General features: G+C 38.4%; 1 protein-coding gene, 1 non-coding gene and 2 pseudogenes across 2 annotated transcripts in view; 1 reads left to right on the top strand and 3 right to left on the bottom strand.

The window, feature by feature from the left end:
* Positions 1-18,290, top strand: part of SLC2A13 (solute carrier family 2 member 13) — a 260,339-nt gene that overhangs the window by 92,597 nt on the left and 149,452 nt on the right. The gene's annotated exons all lie outside the window — the stretch shown is intronic.
* Positions 10,446-10,627, bottom strand: LOC139083375 (small ribosomal subunit protein eS1-like; annotated as a pseudogene).
* On the bottom strand, positions 15,917-16,425 carry LOC103551976 (large ribosomal subunit protein eL21-like; annotated as a pseudogene).
* On the bottom strand, positions 16,830-16,968 carry LOC139083726 (small nucleolar RNA SNORA67). The gene has a single exon (XR_011540633.1). It is a non-coding gene; the product is annotated as a small nucleolar RNA SNORA67 (small nucleolar RNA).

Here is an 18,290-nt window from a genome sequence, read left to right as displayed (position 1 = left end):
GATTTCCAGGATGGCTTTTGACTTAGTGTTGTCTTGTTAGGACTCAAGTCCCTGAACGGGGCTTGAGAGCAGAGCTCTGGGCCTCTTACTCCTGAGCTTGTTAAAAAAAAAAAAGCAGACACCTCTTTAATATAAATCAACTCTTGGTGCTTTTTGTTAACATTTATAAGTATTTTATAATGTTATATTTTGCATTAGTTGCCACGATTTTGCAGATATTGTCCAACAATTTATAGGCATAAACATCTTATTTGGCTGGTAAAAGAAAAGATTTAACATTTATGATCAAAGACATCAGTTTTTTTTTTTTTTTAAGTAGTTTAGTTTAACAAGTGATCTGTAAGTACAGCCTCCTTTGAAAAGGTTAGAACATTACAGATAAAGCTAAATTCCTCTTTGCCCAGCTCATATGGACTTGGTATGTTTCCTGCCACACACACACACGTACACAAAAACCTATAGATTTTTTAAAGTTGTGGTATCATACTGCATATATTGTTTAGTTATTTGCTTGCTTTCTTTAGTCAAGTTGAGGCCATTTGAGTCAGATCTTATATAAATCTAGTGCATTTCTTTTAGCTGCTATATGATATTCCAGGTATGAATATACTCCATTTTATTTATCTGTTCCTTTATTAATGGGCATTAAATTTTTTGGTATCAGTGCTGTAATGAGCATCCTTGTGTATATTTTCTTGAGCACATGTACCTGTGTTTCTCTAGGGTAGATGCCCAGAAGTAGAACTGTAGACTGTCTATTATTAGAGCATTACAGCATTGTCTTGGTTCATTTCTTTCAGTGGTAGATTCTTTCTACGCTACGAAGTATATAGGACAAAAGTCATAGAATCATAGTCTTTTAGAAATCGAAGGTCTCTTAGGATCACCATCTAATATGAAGTATTTGTCAATTTGTTTCTCCATATTCTTTTTTTTTTATTGAGTTAATGATAGGTTACAATCTTGTGAAATTTCAGTTGTACATTAATGTTTGTCATTCATGTTGTAGGTGCACCACTTCACCCTTTGTGCCCACCCCCCACCCCACCTTTCCCCTGGTATCCACTAAACTGTTCTTAGTCCATAATTTTAAATTCCTCATATGAGTGGAGTCATACACAGTTTATCCTTCTCTCGTTGGCTTATTTCGCTTAACATAATTCCCTCAAGGTCCATCCATGTTATTGCAAATGGAATGATTTTGTTCTGTTTTACAGCTGAGTAGTATTCCATTGTATATATGTACCACATCTTCTTTATCCATTCGTCTGTTGCTGGGCACTTAGGTTGCTTCCATGTCTTGGTTTTGTAAATAATGCTGCAATAAACATTGGGGTGCATAGGACTTTTGGGATTGCTGACTTCAAGCTCTTTGGATAAATACCCAGTAGTGGGATGGCTGGATCGTATGGTAGTTCTATTTTTAATTTTTTGAGGAATCTCCATACTGTTTTCCATAGTGGCTGTACCAGTTTGCATTCCCACCAGCAGTGTATGAGGGTTCCTTTTTCTCCGCAACCTCTCCAACATTTGTTGCTATTAGTTTTAGATATTTTTGTCATTCTAACGGGTGTAAGGTGATATCTTAGTGTGGTTTTGATTTGCATTTCCCTGATGATGAGCGATGATCTTTTCATGTGCCTATTGGCCATCAGTATATCTTCTTTGGAGAAATGTCTGTTCATGTCTCCAGCCCATTTTTTGATTGGGTTGTTTGATGTTTTGTGGTTGAGTTCCGAGAGTTCTTTATATATTATGGATATTAAGCCTTTGTCAGATATATGACTTGCAAATATTTTTTCCCAGTTAGTGGGTTGTTTTTTTGTTTCAATCCTGTTTTCATTTGCCTTGAAGAAGCTCTTTAGTCTGATGAAGTCCCATTTGTTTATTCTTTCTATTGTTTCCCTTCTCTGAGAAGGCATGGTGTCCGAAAAGATCCTTTTAATACTGATGTCAAAGAGTGTACTGCCTACGTTTTCTTCCAGAAGCCTTATGGTTTCAGGTCTCACCTTTAGGTCTTTAATCCATTTTGAGTTTAGTTTGGTGAATGGTGAAAAAGAACGGTCAATATTCATTCTTTTACATGTGGCTTTCCAGTTTTCCCAGCACCATTTGTTGAAAAGACTTTCTTTTCTCCATTGTATGCCCTCAGCTCCTTTGTCAAAGATGAGCTGTCCATAGATGTGTGGTTTTATTTCTGGGCTTTCAATTCTGTTCCATTGATCTGTGCACCTGTTTTTGTACCAGTACCATGCTGTTTTGATTACTGTAGCTTTGTAGTATGTTTTGAAGTCAGGGATTGTGATGCCTCCCGTTTTGTTCTTTTTTCTCAGGATCGCTTTAGAAATTCGAGGTCTTTTGTTGCCCCATATGAATTTTAGGATTCTTTGTTCTAATTCTGTAAAGAATGTCATTGGGATTCTGATTGGAATGGCGTTGAATCTGTAGATTGCTTTAGGTAGAACAGACATTTTAACTATGTTCATTCTTCCAATCCATGTACATGGGATGTCTTTCCATCTCCTTATGTCGTCATCCAATTCTCTCAGAAAGGCCTTGTAATTTTCATTATATAGGTCCTTCACTTCCTTAGTTAAATTTACCCTGAGGTATTTTATTCTTTTTGTTGCGATTGTGAATGGTATTGTGTTCTTGAGTTCTTTTTCTGTTGGTTCATTACTGGAGTATAGAAATGCTACTGATTTATGCAAATTGATTTTATACCCTGCAACTTTGCTGTAGTTGTTGATTACTTCTAAGAGTTTTCCAATGGATTCTTTGGGGTTTTCTATATATAAGATCATGTCGTCTGCAAACAGCGAGAGTTTCACTTCTTCCCTCCCTATTTGGATTCCTTTTATTCCTTTTTCTTGCCTGATTGCTCTGGCCAGGACCTCCAGTACTATGTTAAATAAGAGTGGTGATAGAGGGCATCCTTGTCTCGTTCCTGTTTTCAGGGGGATGGGGTTCAGTTTTTGCCCATTGAGTATGATGTTGGCTATGGGTTTGTCGTATATGGCCTTTATTATGTTGAGGTAGTTTCCTTCTATGCCCATTTTGCTCAGAGTTTTTATCATAAATGGCTGTTGGATCTTGTCAAATGCCTTCTCTGCATCTATTGAGGTGATCATGTGGTTTTTATTCCTCAGTTTGTTGATGTGGTGTATCACGTTGATTGATTTGCGGATGTTGAACCATCCCTGTGTCCCTGGTATGAATCCCACCTGATCATCATGTATGATTCTTTTGATGAATTACTGAATTCTGGTTGCCAAAATTTTGTTTAGAATTTTTGCATCTATGTTCATCAGTGATATTGGCCTGTAGTTCTCTTTTTTTGTGGTGTCCTTGTCAGGTTTTGGTATCAGCGTGATGTTGGCCTCATAGAATGTGTTAGGTGTTTCCCCATATTCTTAATATTCAGTATTTTTTACCCTGGACCTTCGTTCATCCTCCTCCTGCTTCTGATGTCTTAATAAGATCTTTTGGGCTCCTCTGTTGCTTCTACTTTTAGTAACAAAGTTTCAGACAACAAAAGGTGTTATCTTGTAAGGAGTCATTTTAGCAGGTATGCTAACTATTTACAGTCTAAAATTAAAATTTTTTTATTAAAATACTTTCTTGAAATGTTTTGAGTGACTAGTTCTTTCAGAATTATCCCTCTGTTGGTTTAACACTGGATTTTTGGATATTGTTTAATTACCTCAGAAATGGAAAATACTTAGATTTGAAATCTACTTTTTCTTGTAAAACTCACTGTGTGTTATAAATGTATCAACAATAAGGCACACTTGTATGTATAAACACTTTAGGGCCTTTTATCTTCCTTATTTCGATAGTGTTTCTTCACTTCAGTAATTATAGCACTGCTCATATTTGATGGCTTCTATGTGTGACGTGTTATACTCCTGTTTTTTCCTTTAATTCTTATCCTCAGCCTAAGATCTCGATAATATTATTCTCATTTTGTAGTTGTAAGAATTGCTAGAGATGTTAACTCTGCCAAGGTCACCCTGTAAGGAAGTAGTGGAGCTAAGAATTCAAAACAAAGCCTTTCTCATTAGAACGGTACACACTCTTCAGTGTGCTATATAAGGCAACCCTTTCTCGCTGTCATTTAAAAATCATGTGAGTCTGGTTTCTGGAGGTATGCTTAATTTTAGATACTAATGACCGTTTCAAAAAACCTTTCAGTTGCTTTCAGGCATAATTGTAGATAAAACAGTTTTGTGGTGGACAGTATCAGTTAATTCTGTCTGCTTTTTTTTTTTTCAAGTAGTCCACTCACCAAGCTTTAGGACATTTATACTTTTAATGTATTCATGGACTATTTATTGCTTTCTGCTACAGATTGGGCCCTGCTTAAAAATTCAAATTTTGAAAGTAATACGTGTTTCTTATAGAAAATTTGAAAAATATCCTGAATTAGGAAGAAAAAATGAAAATTACTGGTGTGGCCAGCCAGGTGGCACAGCGCTTAAGTTCGCATGTTCCTCTTCAGCGGCCTGGGGTTCGCCGATTTGGATCCCAGGTGCAGACATGGTGCCGCTTGGCATGCCATGCTGTGATAGGCGTCCCACATATAAAGTAGAGGAAGATGAGCATGAATGTTAGCCCAGGGCCAGTCTTCCTCAGAAAAAAGAGGAGGATTGGTAATAGTTAGCTCAGGGCTAATCTTCCTCAAAAAAGGAAAAGAAAAGAAAAGAAAATTACTGGTAATTCCACCAGCTCTGTTTCTAATAGCAACGTGAGCAAATGACTGCTCCCTGCCTCCAGCATGTGCTTGTGTCCTACAGCCTGACCACTTCTTTCCTCAGCCACAGAGCGAAGGTGGGAGGGGTTCAATAGTTTCAAGAAATTCTTATGCTGGGTCACGTTTAGTGAAAAAGAAAGAAAGTAAATGACTAGTTGGACACACATGTCCACTTGCTAATTAGAAGATCTGACTAATCTTCCTTATGAATAACTAATTAATGGCTCACTACTGCACACTGGAAAAATCAGAAGTAAATGTACGTGTACTAGCATTACAGATACTCTAACGGGAATTTCTTTTCATTATTAATGATTAAGTTAATGAGGAAATTAAGAATATGATCTTGGCATCTAAGAGAATAAGAATTATTATCCATATTTGAAAGCTGTCGAGCAGACTCGAAAGGCATGATCTGTATAACTCGTGTGAAGAACTTCATCCCAAGAGGGAGCTGAGTGAACAGCTGATTGCTTCTGTTGCTAGGAGGGGATGGGAGGTGAGTACAGTGTCCACACTTAACTGTCCTTGCTTTCTCCGCATAATATGTGGAGAACTTCCCAGACATTTTTAGTATTGTTATTGTCCTAATTCTTTTTTCTTTCTTTTGGAGGAAGAGTAGCCCTGAGGTAACTGCTGCCAATCCTCCTCTTTTTGCTGAGGAAGACTGGTCCTGACTAACATCTGTGCCCGTCTTCCTCTACTTTATATGTGGGATGCCTACCACACATGGTGTGCCAAGCGGTGCCATGTCTGCACACAGGATCTAAACCGATGAACCCCAGGCCACCGAAGCAGAACGTGTGCACTTAACCGCTGCCCCACCGGGCTGGCCTCTAATTCTTTTTTTCTTGGCTTAGACTATCAGGAAGACGTTTTACCAGACTCTTAAAACTTATGCATTGTTTTGTTACTAATTTTCACTTTCATACAATTTTCTTCTGACTAATAAGCCTACACTTATTGAGCATCAGCTGTGTACCAATTACTGTGCCAAATGCTTTCCATGCTTTCTCTGTTTAATCCTCAAAACATCTCCTTGATATGAGTTCATAATACTGACTGTTTTACAGATGAGAAGTGGAGGCTTAGGAAAGAAAAATGAAGTTAACCAGAATACTACAGCTGAAAGATGACACAGCCACAAACTCTTGCCTAGGTGTGCCTGAGTTGCAAAGTCAGTTTTTCTCACCACTCGCTGTTATAGCTTATATATTTCAAAATTTGTTTTTGGAAAAAAATTAATTTTGCATTCTTATGTTTTTCCCAATGGACTTGTGTAGTTTTACTTTAATCCTATGTTATTACTTTCAACTTTATATTTTGCCTAAGTATTAGCTGACTCTACATGGCTCTTATTAATTTATATTTATTTGGCAGGAAGAGGAGTATTTTTAGACTTAAAACATGCATACACTATTTTCCTTCCTTAAATTTTTAACCCTGTTGGTGAGGTTATGAAATCCTTTAAAGACACGATTTCCAACCCTGGCTGAACATTGGGATGCTAGGAATCTAAGCTAACAAATAAGCAAAAACTCTAAGTCAGACTCTCTGAGCTGGTGCCCAACCTGAGAAGCTTCCAGATGATACTCATGTGCAGCCCATTTAGAGAACTACTGACTTAAAATAAATAGCCTTTGGCGGTAACATGCTGCTTAGTATGGTTGAGAGCAGTGGTTCTCAATTAGTGTGCATCAGAATCACCTGGAGAGAGAGCTTGTTAAAACTCAGGTTGCTGGGCCACAAGCCCGGAAGTCTGAGTCAGTAGGTGTGGGGCACGGCCTGAGAATTTGCGTTTCTAACAAGTTTTCAGGTGATGGTGATGCTGGTGTTTTGCGCTGCCCTTTGAGAACCACTGCAGGTCTAGGTGTCAGCCTTTGAGAACCACTAACTTGGAGTCTCACTTTCTGAGTTGTCTTTTTAGTTTAAGTGATCAGCATACCCACCTACCCTCCCAGCTCCCCGTTCACACAGCCTTTGCAAGCTGTCATGCAGGATTAGCAGCAGCCCCCGAATGGCCATTACCAACCTTAAAGTGCAAGTGTACCTCCAGGTGAGGGATTTGTTGCTGCCTACATGGAACAACCTCAAGTGAATTTCACTCTTTCCTTCATCTATTCTGTGAACGACAAAGATCATTTGGATTTAGAGATCTCTTCATACCATAGCTGCAGGCCTTTCATTGTTTTCTTTATACCTTCAGTGATTTTTTTAAGTCTCAGAAGGTGAACATTTTTCTGTTCTAATTTGTTTCTAGCAAAAGTGTATCTTTCTCAACAATGTTAAGCAATTACGGATAAATTAGGGTTAGCCAACATTTACCAAAGGATCTCTACTTAACTTAGAAAATTGGAATTAAAAAAGAAAAGATTTGATTGTTGTACAATCCAACATAAAATTGACTGTCTTAACCATTTTTAGGTTACAGTTCAGCGGTATTGAGTACATTTATAATATTGCACCATCCGTCTCCACAACTCTTTTCATCTTGCGTGACTGAAACTCTGTACCAGTTAAATGTTAGCTCCTTGCTGCCCCTGGCAACCACCATTCTACATGCTCTGTCTATGAATTTGACTACTCTAGTTACCTCATGTAAGTGGAATCATACAGTTTCCCCTACCCTACATTAGTATGGCACTTTTGTTAAAATTAATAAACCAATATTTACACCTTATTTTTTTGCCTAAACCTCATGTTTTATTCAAATTTCATTGGTTTTACCCGATGGCCATTTTTCTGTTCCAGGATCCTATACAAGGTGTCACATTGCATTTAGTCATCATGTCACCTGGGCTTCTCTGCACTGTGACAGTTTCTCAGACCCTCATAGAAATGAGGAATACCAGATATTTTGTAGAGAGACCCTCAGCTGGGATTTATCTGATGTTTTCTCATGATTAGACTGGGGTTATGGGTTTTTGGGAGGATGACCATGAAGATAAAGTGCCATTTTCATAACATCGTCCTATCAAGAATACATACTATCAACATGATTATCACTACTGATGCTGACTTGATCCCCACACTGTCAGGTTTCTCTGTGGGGAAGTTCCTCTTCCGTTCTACCCTCTTCTGTGCTGTCCTCTTCAGAAATCAGTACAGGGCAGCCCTCGCTTACGGGTGGAAGTTGTGCTTCACCTCTTTGAGGACAAGTATCTACACAAATTATTTGAAATTCTTCTGCATGGGTGATTTGTCTCTTCTCCTCCATTTATTTCTTTATTCAATCACTTGTTTATCATCAGTATGGACTCATGGATATTTACTTTATACTTTGGGTTATCATCCAATATACTTTATTTTCTTGCGTAAATTGTTCAGGCTTGGGTTCTGGAAGCTCTTTTAGCTGACCTTTATGTCCCTTTGACATATTCCCATCATTGTGGGTTTTTTTTTTAAAGCATTTCCTTACTTTCTGACGCTGTAAGATGCTCCAGAGTTATCTTTTATATTTCATGTCCCAGTTCTAGAATGAGCCTTTTCTCCAAGTTTCTCTTATTTGAGAACAGTATTAGAAACCAAGATCGGTGTGCCATGTAGTCATTGCTACTTGGGTGTCATTGTTTCTAGGCCCTCTCAGCTGAGAGCAAGGAAATATATGTGTGTATACAATTCCATGTAGATGCACATATCTATAAATATTTCTAGATGTAACCATCTGTATCTTCATTAAGCCAAATAGGAGTTTATACTGATATCTCTAAACAGTAATGATAATGTGCATGCAGTGAGGACAGAGGGGAGAAGAGACAGGACAGCTGAGAAAGATAGAAGAGAAGGAGAGGATGATTAGTACAAAATACTAGATTTAAGGATTTAACCCTAGTTTCTGTTTGTCTCTCTCTGTTTTTCTGAAAAGCAACTTTGAAAGTTTATTCATTTATGAAGATTTTAAAAATATACATAATTTAATTAAAAGAAAGAAGGCCAATATTTTTGATTCATTGGTTCTAAAGCTTGTGTATCATAAAACTACACAGAGGATTTTTTACTCTCTTTTAACTTTTGTTTCTTATATGGGACTGTATATTGAAATCCAGAGAGAGGCAAATAGGCTGTGAAGGTAAAAGGAGGAGAAAGGAAGGCAGAGAGGTAGATTAAGAGGTTAATCAATTCATGGAATAATATTGCCACCTCATGGCCTTTCAGGATGGCTGCTAAAGTATTTTGCATTTTTGTATTTATGATTGAGAATAAGATGTCTTAGTCATGCTCTCTGGAAATGGACCAGGTCAGAGTAAGAGCTCTGTCCCTTATTGCCTGGGCAACGGTAACCTTGGGCAAGTTACTTCACCTCTCTGAATTTTAGTGTTTTGATTAAAAAAAAAATGGAAATAGCAATACCTATCTTTTTCTTTTAAAGATTTTATTTTTCCTTTTTCTCCCCAAAGTCCCCCAGTACATAGTTGTGTATTTTTAGTTGTGGGTCCTTTTAGCTGTGGCATGTGGGATGCCGCCCCAGCATGGCCTGATGAGCGGTGCTGTGTCCACGGCCAGGATCCGAACCACGGAAACCCTGGGCCGCTGAAGCAGAGTGGCGAACTTAACCACTCGGCCACGGGGCTGGCCCCAAGCAATACCTATCTTGCTGAGTTGTTTTGAGATTGAATGAGACGAAGTTTGTAAAAGACCAAGCACAGTGATTGGCGTAGAATAGAGAATTACCAAATGTAATTCCCAGCTTGATTTGTGGTGCTGAATGCCATTGAGGAGTCCAGGATTTTTCACCGTTTGCCTGGTATGTCTATACTAGGAAGCTGAATTGATTCTAAGACTTTTCAAAGTTTAGAAAAGACTTAGGTCTCGCCAGCATATGTGCTTCCAACTTATTTACTGCCCCGTTGAACAAAAAATTAGACATTTGACTCAATGTTCAGGTTTACCTCATTTTAAGTAAGTTTTATGTATGAGAAACTGAATTTATAGACAGTTCAACATTAGGGTTGTTTTAAATATTGAGTTCCCATTAAACATTTGAAGTTATTCAGCTTGCTCTGCAAACTTGGTCACATCATGTAAAAAATTTTTATTTCACAAATAAGACTTTGTATTTGTCACTATTAAAAGTCTGAATTTCAAGCAGATTCTTGGACTGGTGGCTCATATCCTTCGGCTCATTCAACTTGAGCACCTGTCTCATCCCCAGTAGCTTTTCCAGAATTGCTACCTTCACCATAAACCTCGATGACTTTTCCCAGTTCAAGCTGGGCTTTTTCAGCATTTTTGCTTTGCTAAAGACAACATTTTGGGGAGGATAGGTAGATTGGCAAGCCTTTTCCAAATCTTTCCCAATGCTATCTGAAGTCAGTTTGTTGACCACTTCTTTCAAGTCATTTGTCTGCGCCTCTCAGGTCATGATTTCCATCTTCTGGATTTGGTAGACCTGTGGGTACTAAGCATAAGAGGTGACCTAATCTGATTGTTGCATTTTTTTTAGTGAAACCAGCCTGGAACAGACGAAGCAAATAACCCAAATAACCGTCTGTAGTCTTGACATCATCGTGAGCTTCAGTCATGATCTGCCATTTTTTCACCATGGGAGCACATTTTGTCATGGGTAAGATCCATGCCATGGAAACTAGATAGTTTTTGCCTTGAACATCCTCAGTAAATAGGTTGAATTTCCTAAAGGTAACTTTGTCATTCTGCAGATCAGCAAGGCTCACTTCAGAAACCCTTGAGGCCATCAGTCAATTTTGGTTCCTTGAGTTCTTGTGAACAAACTCTTGTGATTTTCTGATATTTCTTATATTGAACATAACTGGTGCTTTCACATCATACCAATCTTTCTTAGAAAATAGATTGACCTTTCTTCTTGGCTCCTTTTTTGCCACCTTTCATAAGGTGGTTGTTTTTGCCAGCTGCCATGGTGCTGCACAGAGAGCCAAAAGGGCACATCATTTAAATGTATTCTTTGGATTGAGTCTCTTAAACCCTTACTTGTCTATTTATCACCATTTTTAGAATCATCCCTAACTTGCAGCCCGCCACTTGAATTGAATTTTCCAGAAAATTTGGGGCTATGCTTAGTCTATAAGGTGGGAACTGGCATCACCTTGGCCTGCTAGCTATTATGGAATTCCCTGCCACTGAGGTGGGCTTTCTGGTTCCTTCTAGGTTGTGAAGATGTTCCACCTGGCTATCAAGGTATATTGGTTTCCTATGACTGTCGTAACAAATTACCACAAATTTATGATGTCTCAGTTCTGTAGTTCAGAAGTCCAGGTTGTCGTAGCTGCTTTTTTAACTTGTATCCCAGTAACCCAAAAATCAAGGTATTGGCCAGCCTCTGGGGGAAATTTGTTTCCAGCTCACTCAAGTTGTTGGCAGAATTCGTTTCCATGTGGTTTTAGGACTGAGGGCCCCATTTCCTTGCTGTGGTTATTCTCACCTTCTAGAGGCTGCCTGCGTTCCTTGGTTCGTGATTCCCTGCTTGAGACGCAGCAAGAACAGGTTGAATCCTTCTCACCCTTCAAGTGTCTCTGACCTTGCCTTCTGCCCCATCTCTCTTGCTTGTCTTCTACCACACCTCTCTGACTCTCCAGCCTTCCTCTTCTACTTTTAAGGGCTCAGATGGTTAGATTGAGCCCACTCAGGTAATCCAAAATAATACCCCTATTTTAAGATACAAAACCTTAATCACATCTGGAAGTTTCTTTTGCCATATAATGTAACAGAAAGATAATAGATGATAAATAATAAGATAAAGAAGGCCATGTATGTGAAAGTTCCAGGGAATAGTGTGTGGAAATTGTCTCTTTCTTTTTGGGAGGGGCGGGGGGCGGGACGCGGCGCATGCCTCTGCCTAGCACAACAGATTATGGCTCTTTTTGGTTCATACGCCCAGACTCCGCTGTTGCTCCTATAAATTATGGCAGTTGTCCAGAGGCACATCCTTGAGCAGCTATTCATTCTGTTGTATTGAGCCTTGTTTTTCTACAAGCTCTCAAATCCTGGTGTGGGCAGGGCTTAGGTGCTTTCTTTCCTCCGTGTACAAATTTTTATTTCAGAGATCTTGTTTCATATCCCTGCCACTAAGCTTTTGTCAGGGGCCCTCCTGGTCTGCTATGAAAACATGTCCCCGAACATGTTTCCCTAACTGCACTTAGGGAGCCAAAGAAGAGGTCCTGGTCTCTCCACCTCCCAGAAGCCTTTTGCCTTTTTATGCAGATTTATTTCTTTTCTCCTTGAGAATCAGCTGTGTGTGACAGGAATGGAAATTCCCTTAGAGAGTTGATAAACAAATTACAGGAACCAGTATTTGGGAAGCAGAATGGTGATGTGGTTATGAGCATAAACTCAGAAGTCAGAGTGCCTGGGTTCAAAGCCCATCTCTACTGCTAAGGAGCTGGGTGACCTTTACACATTACTTAACTTCTTTCTGGCTCAGTTTCCTCATCTGTAAATTTCATTGGGTGTGTGTGAGAATTAAATTACTTAGTACATCTAAATGGCTTAAAACAGTGCTAGGCGCACAATTATCACATAATAAATGTTTATGATTATTATTTTTATGAATACAAGGAACAGAATAACATGATAGTTAAGGATATTGCTTTGAAATTAGACTGCCTGGGCTTAAATCCCACTACCACCAATTATTAGCTTTGTGTCTTTGGATAAATTACTTACGCTTTCTGTACCTAAGTTTCCTCATCTATAAAATGGGGGTAATATTTTTTGTTTGTGGTATTATATGAAATAATGAGAAAAATTTCTTTGTAAGTACTCAGTAAATTATAGATTCAGTGCGTGTCTTAAAGTAAAAATACAATACTTGCCAAGGGTTTCTTCTCTTTGGGAAGGATTTGCTTTTTTATATCGAGTTAAGGCATATTAGGGAATTGGGATGTTGTTAGTCCCTTCAGTAATCCACCTTAATAGGAGTCTCAGAATTAGCTGCCCAACTATGCAGCATGCCCAAGGCTTAGACTTAACGACTCAGGAACCCTTACAGGTGTTTGCCTACAGGGCAACTCTAAATTTTAGGTTTGGTTCTTGATATCAGCTCCCATTAATTATTTGGTTAAGTATTGATTTTCTCTCTTCAGTTCCTTATTCTTTGGAGATATCCATTACTTTCTTAGGAAGCTAGTACTGCATTAAAAAATCATATGCATTGAAATTTAGGGCTGGCCCAGTGGCATCGCGGTTAAGTTTGCATGCTCCGCTTCAGCAGCCCAGGGTTTGCAGGTTTGGCTCCCAAGCGCAGACCTACATGTGGCTCATCAAGCCACGCTGTGGTGGCGGCCCACATACAAAAAATAGATGAAGATTGGCACAGATGTTAGCTCAGCGATAATCTTCCTCAAGCAAAAAGAGGAATATTGGCAATATGTTAGCTCAGGGTCAATCTTCCTCACCAAAAAGAAAATTTAAAAAAAATCATATGCATTGAAATTTATGTAAGATTCTAGTTGTTAAATAGAGTAATTCATACACTATTCTGCTTGAAGCAGAAGTTGAGGCTAGCATAATTCATAACTCCTCCTCAATAGGTGTTTTTGAAAAACCCAGTTTTATCCTGATTGTATAGCAGATTTAATTTACAAAATTTTATTTTCTGAACTATATATAAGTTTCCATTTCTAGATGAGCAGTTTTCAAATATTTCTCTCTGTCGCACCCCCATTGTGATCTCCATCATTCTTCCTTTGGGGAGATGGTGGAGGTGGGAAACAGAGCAGGGCAGGGAGCCTGTGAGTGATGCCCATTGAGTGAGTATCCTTTTCTCACTTATGAATCACAGGTCTATATTATTGATCGGTAGTTTGTGTAATGAATAATCATACTTTACCCTGCATATTGGGATCTCGTGTGGTATGGTTTTGGTCTGCTCTGTTCTAGTATAGAGGAATAACTTTTTCTCTGTGAAATCATTGTGTAGATTTATGAATGTTCAAACATAGAGTATCACCATAGTTGTAGTTGGTCCAATTTATGTTGAGGCATGCAGTTTTTGGAAGACAGTCATGTTTTTCAAGGTGGTTTTTATTTTATCCTTGATGACTGCAGCGTTCAGAGACAAGGAGTTAGACAAATACTGATGTGAGAAGTTGCAGAATGAATGAATAAATTCTAAGTCAGGTGGCCATCTTCGAAGAACAATTTCATAATCTCTATAACATGAGCCATGCACGACAGAAATATCCCTAACCCCAATATCCACCGTACAGAGAGCCTTTTCATCTGTTGCGTACTGGTGACCTGCAGTACGATAACTGCAGTAAAGTGCAGTCTGCTGAGGCATTTTTAGATATAGTTAATTGTGTTTTTACCATCAGAAATCTAAAACAGTATCCTCTGGCAATTGTAATTTATTAGTAATGTCTCATTTTGTGTTGCTAATGAGTTACTGCTGGTAAATAATTAGATTGCATTATAATAAAACCTTGTTAGAATTGCCGCTTAGACTGATAATAAAAGGTGTTAATAGTTGTCAGAATTGAGTTCTTTGAGCTAGTATCAGAGACTCACTCATTTTAAAAGCAGCAGAATTAGTTGTTTTTAGAATGTAGTGCCTCTCGGCCCAATTGCCAGATAAAATCCTCTCATATATAAAGTGGCAGAATAAGGAAATATTTAATTTGATTTGGAAATCATAAACATATGCTTCAAATCCATTTCAGTTTTTTTAGAGTAGAGGAAATTATAAATAAATGAATAACAAAAAGAAACTAATAATTGTTGCTACAAGGAATAAAGAAGTTTTAACTTTCTGCCTTTCCCGGTCAGTTACCAAAAGCCTCCAACAATTTTATTCTTGAAGTTGCTAACACATGTTTACCTTTTGGTGATGTCACTCCATGTTAAGAGCCATTATGATTTGTAAGATTGGGTTCCTCATAAAAATGTCCACTGTTTACTTATACTCAACAGCTACTTCAAGTATTCCAACTGAAAACAAATTTAATAGCAGAGGCTCATCCCACAGACTTGCAGTTTGTTTAGTGTGAAATGGATATTTGTAAGTGTTGAATAGGGAAATGGAGTAAGGCAAGTAAATGGCTGTTATCCCATCCGTTGTTTCATGCTGAAAGGGTTTAAATTGTTCAAAATAATTTTTGTTTTTTCCCTGAAAATATCTTATTTCGATGAAATAGCATGAACTGAAGGTGGATAAGTGAATAGATGTGAACAACATGATTTCAAACTAAGTAGTTTGAATTTTCTAGTAACAGTGTAGCTCTGTTTTTGATAGTTTATTTTGCTTGGCTTTTTGTTTTTAAGTATAGTTTATTGAAAAATTTAGCATTTACGTTGTACAATAAATAAGCTGTGAAAGTATCTTATTTATGTCTATATATTGCAGTATTTACTGAATTTAAACCCTGTATAAAGATATGAATCTATAGCAATAGCTTCAACATAGATATAAAAATGCAAAAATATTGAGCATCATTAACAATTATATATGTTGTGTCTCTGTTCTCAGTAACAGTACTTGTTCAACATAATGTAATGACAGAATTTTACCTTTTTTTTTTTTTCTCTGAGGAAGATTAGCCTTGAGCTAACATCTGTGCCAATCTCCCTCTATTTTACATGTGGGTTGCTGCAACAGCATGGTGTAGGTCCACGCCTGGGATCCAAACCTGCAAACCCGGGCCACTGAAGCAGAGCGCACCAAACTTCACCACCACACCATGGGGCTGGCCCCGACAGAATGTTATTGTTTTGTTTTGGTTTGTTTTTTTTGGTGAGGAAGATAGGCCCTGAGCTAAGGTCTGTTGCTGATCTTCCTCTTTTGGCATGAGGAAGATTGTCCATGAGGTGACATCTGTGCCCATCTTCCTCTTTTGTATGTGAGACATTGCCACAGCATGGCTTGATGAGTGGTGCGTAGGTCCATGCCCAGGATCTGAACCCACAAACTCCAGGCCACTGAAGCAGAGCTCAAGAACTTAACCATTACGCCACTGGGCCAGCCACCAGAATTTTATTCTTAATAAAATCTTAATGAACTGTGGACATTGAAATATTCCTTTGGGTCGGGTCAATGTTCTATGTAACATTTAAAAATTTTGTTTGATATTTTGACCTCAAGAAATTATATTCATTCATTCATTCCATTTTTTTAGGACACAATTAAGTTTACTTCAAGTATTTCTTGGGGGGAAAGAACACCACACTTGTACTCAGTTAAGAGAAACGTTTTTACAGTCCAGAGGTCTTTTTTTTCACCCATCCTGCCATGAATTCATAGGGAATGAGGTCCAGCCACTCAGGCTCCTTTCTGCTGGTTCTCACAAATGTGCTTCTCTGGGTGGAGCAGGCTGGCGCTTCAGTTGAACCCAAGTATCTTTCTCTTTGGCTTCCTTCTTTTTCTGATCATTTTCCTTCACACGTTTCAGGAAAATATGTCAGTTCTTAGAGTGCTTAATATGTTCAATATGTACATTACTTCTCTCGGCAAGAATCTTGCCCTTGTTTGTTTACAACAATACCACCAGCATGCTGGGTAACATTGTAGACTCTTCTAGTTTTGCCCTGGTAACGTTTGTGGGGCATTCCTTTTTGAACAGCGCCCATTCCCTTAATGTCTACAATATCACCTTTCTTGTAGATTCCCATGTATGTGGCAAAGTAACAACTCCATATTTTCTAAAAGGCCTAGAGAACGTATAGCAGGTGCCTCTCTGCTCTCCCTTTGTGTTGGTCATTTTGGTGAATTACTGGAAGATGGCAGTTCTGACCAAAAGACTCATTCATTCATTTTAGAAAAAAAGAAAAATATAACAGAGGTGTCTATCCCTGGATTTCCTCCCTGTCCTGCTCCAGTTCCTCCTCAGTCTCAGAATTGGTCCCTGGCTGGGCCCAACAGCCCTCTGAAATGAGGTCAGCAACATTGAGGGCCATGTGGATGTATTGTAGAATGTCTCCATGTCCCCAGAGGTCCTCTTGTCCTCTGTTACTATGTTGATTGGCACACCCGTATAGCCAAAATGTCCACCATGACGGATTCTTTGGATATAGTTTTCCCTGTTGGTTGGAAAGTCATGGTTGATGACTAGAGCAGATTGCTGCACATCAGTGCCTCTGGCCCATGTCAAGAAAGATGACAGCTCTAGTAGAGGAGAGGTCAAAGGTCAAAGGAAACATCCCCTTACCCCCACAGACCTTGGGCATGCCAGATTTACTCCAAGTTGCTATGTTTCCGGGGGTTGGGGGTCACTAGTTGGCCCCTTGGAGAGGGGATCACCTTGAAAGAGCTTGCTTTTTAATGTCTGTGAGTGACCAAATGGGTATTTTGTGTAAAAAAGACAGTCATGTCCTTGCATGGACATGATTGGAAGGTCACTAACATAATATTCTATTAGGATCTTCTTATCCACAACCTATGCACTTCTTCTATAAGCTCTTAGCAGTTTTGTGTTTCTCCTATTATATGTATTGCTCACCTACTGAGTCACTTAGCCACAAGACTTAACCAAGAATCAGGGTCTCTAACTGATGTTTCATCACTTATTTTTGTATGTTACTTGCATTTACTTTATGTATTTCTAAAAGCCTCTGTAAATTCTTGCGTGTATGTGTGTAATAAGGTAGATATAAATAAATTAAAATGTCACTGTATAAAAAATACTAACAGCAGGGGGAAAGAGAGCAACACAATCACTTATTACATCTATATGTTCACTTGATGAAAATTTACTACTTATTTAGGAGAGGTGCAGCTTTTCCTGATTCTTAAGACATGAGATCCAATTTGCACCATTAGTCCTTATGGAGGAGACATTGTGGTGTAGTAGGTCGACTTGTCAACAGATTCTTTAAAATAATATAACTTGAATTCTCTCTTTAGTATTATGTTTAATGTCAGTTTCAAAAATAATAATAATATTAATAGTATTTGGGTTCAGCCCCGGTGGGTTAGTGGTTAAGTTCAGAATGCTCTGCTTCAAGTGCCGGGTTCAGTTCCTGGGCACGGACCTGCACCACTCTGTTAATAGCCTTGCTGTGGTGGCCCACGTACTAAAAAATAGAGGAAAATTGGCACAGACATTAGCTCAGGGTGAATCTTCCTTAGCAAAAAAATAATAAAAATAAACATAATAAAATAATATTTTGAGTAAAATTCTTCTGAAGGATATATATTTCACTAATTCTTTAAAAAACTTTTTAAATCAAGATATAATTCACATGCCATAAAATTAACCTTGATTTATTATTTAGGTGGTATAAATTTTCTCCTTGGATCAAGCCTGACTATCAAAAAGTTGTTTATTTGGTCCACACAATTTTGCCTCATCAGAGATTTGCCTTTTCTCAACTAACAGAATATTATTATGTTGCCAAGAAAGTGAAAAATAGCTTCTTGAAACCTCTCCATGAGGCATGTTTGTAACCTTAGCCTATGCCATTACCCATATTAATGCCTTGTTAAATCTCTTCTATACTTTTACCTTCCTCAGTATTCTTTGAATCCTTCAAGGGAAGCGATTTTTGTGTCATGTTATTCAATGAGTCTTAGGGACCTAGGAGAGTGCCTGGTTTGTGGCATGTGCTCAACAGTTTTGTTGCATGAAAG

The sequence above is a fragment of the Equus przewalskii genome, chromosome 5, assembly GCF_037783145.1.
Source record: "Equus przewalskii isolate Varuska chromosome 5, EquPr2, whole genome shotgun sequence".
Classification (NCBI taxonomy): Eukaryota; Metazoa; Chordata; class Mammalia; order Perissodactyla; family Equidae; genus Equus; species Equus przewalskii.
The sequence above is the reverse complement of the archived record's forward strand: the minus strand, read 5'-3'. Positions and strand labels throughout refer to the sequence as shown.